The 2507-nt window shown below is 40.6% G+C and overlaps 1 long non-coding RNA gene across 1 annotated transcript in view; it reads left to right on the top strand.

Moving 5' to 3' along the window:
- The first annotated feature begins 523 nt into the window (after positions 1-523).
- LOC114066337 overlaps positions 524-2507 on the top strand; it is an 18834-nt gene continuing 16850 nt past the window's right edge. Inside the window, exon 1 of the long non-coding RNA XR_003573164.1 lies at positions 524-708. This is a non-coding gene — a long non-coding RNA (uncharacterized LOC114066337). The remainder of the gene's footprint in view (positions 709-2507) is intronic.

The raw sequence follows: 2507 nt of genomic DNA, 5'->3' as shown, positions 1-2507 counted from the left end.
TGATACCTTTGCCTTGGGTTGGGATCAAAGGCCTGCCCTGTAAGCAGTCAGTAAACGGCAAACACATCTTGTGTTTGTGCTCCAGAACTGCGAATCTGGCACTTCCAATGCTCCACAGCAGCACTCGTCAAAGCACCACCAATGAGAGAATTAAACCCATGTGATTAGAAGCAAAGTACAAATGATCCAATAAAATGCTGGGGAGTGTCCCACGATCTGAAGGTGAGGGTGAGCTAGGGAAGGAAAGTTACACCTTGTGCTCTGGATGTCAGACTTTCGACCAGCTCTGGTGTCCCTACCTCTGGTTTTTTTTGGTTTTGGTTTGTTGTTTGTTCTTTTTTTTCCCCTCTCACGTGTGCTCAGCACTGAGTTTTCTCTCTGGCTGTGAGGCATTCATAGAGCTGAGGAGTGGCGAAGATACCTGGGTGCTCTGCTTTGGTTAGAGTTGTGTCTCCAGCCTTCACGACCTTGTCACACCCAGTGGCCCCACCCCTGTGCACATGACAGTACTGAATGACACAGAGCCTGATGTCAGGGCTGTTGTGCCCACTGCTGCCTTGATGTTTTCAAGATGTATTTTGCCTACCAGCTTTCTGTTGCCTTATGGAGAAAACTGTCCCTGCAGTCACATACACGGGTATGGCCTCTAACATTGCATTCCATCTTTCAGCCATTCTGCAACAAGAAATGTGACTGTTCATTTAGCAGGTTAGTGGGTGATTTGGCAAGTTCTGTAAACTACTCTAGAGACAACCCAGATAATCCACAAAAGTCCTGATATTTTCCCCACAAAACTTTATGTTTCTGCAGAAAATGCCCTTGTTTTAATTTAATTTCCACCCCCCTCAACCTGAAAATGTGAGTGGAAAGTTTGAGAAAATGTACTCTAGGCTAATCCTCTATAGTTTAACTTGGGTGGAAGTTCCAATTACTAAGACATCATCACCTAAGAAGTTTTCTGCTACCAGAGCACACATGGATCAGCAGAAAAGCTCTGTCACAGACTGCCTGTGGCATGGTTTTATCTGCTATGGTAGAAGATTGATACTTGCTAAGGTTTTTGTTTTCCTAAACTGCTCACTGCATTTTCTGTCCTGTATATAACAAAAGAGAACTTGTTTGCTTCATGCCTCTTCAGCTGTAACTTTCATAGTCTAGTAGCTGTGCTCCTAGAAACAAAAAATTATCACTTAAACATCTGAGTAAGTAATAGTGTTAGGCATTCTCATCCCAGGCTGTCTATTTACATGAATTACCAACTTATGAAAAGCATTATTCTGCATATTTTTTTCTCTTTCTCGTATCTTGGCTAAATCTGAATAATTTCTCTAAATTTATTGTTTGTTCTACCAAGTCAAAATGAAGTGAATACCATTTAATAATTGCTACAAAGTCAGAAAACTTTGATTCATTTTAATTAACAGCTGCTGCCTAACCAATATATAATTCCTGAGAGACTGATCCTTTTTCCCATGCACAGTGGTTGTGAAAGAACAGGAAAATGTACTGAGTGACAAATAGAGTTTGAAATAATTAGAGGACGATGAACAAAGCACAAATTCTAGGAAATATGGGCAGAGGCTGATTTTTGCATTACTCATTCTTTTTATTTTTAACTCTAATTAGGGACTGACTTTTTCTGTACAAAATCTAGTGTTGTGGCTTGGGCTTTCTTGTTGTTGTTGCAATATGGCTAAATATGAAAGTACTAATGAGGTTTCTCAATAAAAATACTTGGTATTTCAGTATTCCAGCTACAAAGTGTGAACATCAGTGATGGATGGTTTTCAGTTGGGTCACTGGTTGTTTTTTTTCTTCTCATTCTCTTTCTTTCTGCCACCGGATTTCTTCAACTTGTTCTCTTTCTGGTAAATTGAATACTGCAAAATTACTTTCCCTAGAATAAGACTGAAATGAAACTGGAATAAAAATGAAATTGTACTCTAGGTATTAATTGCAGTACTGGAATGTTGTTGCAAATCGGACTTCCTTAAAAAAGGGATTGTGTCCATAAATGCATGAAATACACATGCAGAGACGTTACAGTCAAGAAGTTCAGCGAGAGGCTTTTCTGTTTTTCACTAGCCCATGAGTGAGCTAAACTTCATCACCTTTCCTTGTGGTGACTCTTGTGCTCCCCAGCTCTTCATGGACCTGTGAATTAGTGGGGCGCAGTTCCTGCTCCTGCCTTACAGCTTGGCACGAAGGGACCACTGAAGCTTTGGTTAACTTCTCCTGCCACCTCCTGGACAGCGTTATAAATAGCTTTTCCCGCTCTACAGCCACGAAACCTCAAGAAATTCAGTGCTCACGCGTATCAGGCATTGACTTGTGAAATTATCTTGGCCTCCCTGCTAGCAGCTTTTCAACACATACTAATAAGTACCGTGTCAGCAATTAAATTTCTTCCCCAGGAGAAGAAATCAAACCCCAGAGTTAAACACCAAAATGGTAAATGAAATGTTTTAACTCCTGTAAAAATAAAATCCTTCAGCACAAAGTCCCAA

This window comes from Empidonax traillii, unplaced genomic scaffold (genome assembly GCF_003031625.1).
Source record: "Empidonax traillii isolate 1590-97213 ecotype Southwest subspecies unplaced genomic scaffold, ASM303162v1 scaffold757:size522588, whole genome shotgun sequence".
Lineage (NCBI taxonomy): Eukaryota > Metazoa > Chordata > Aves > Passeriformes > Tyrannidae > Empidonax > Empidonax traillii.
Note: the sequence above shows the minus strand (reverse complement) of the source record. Positions and strands in the feature narration are given on the sequence as shown.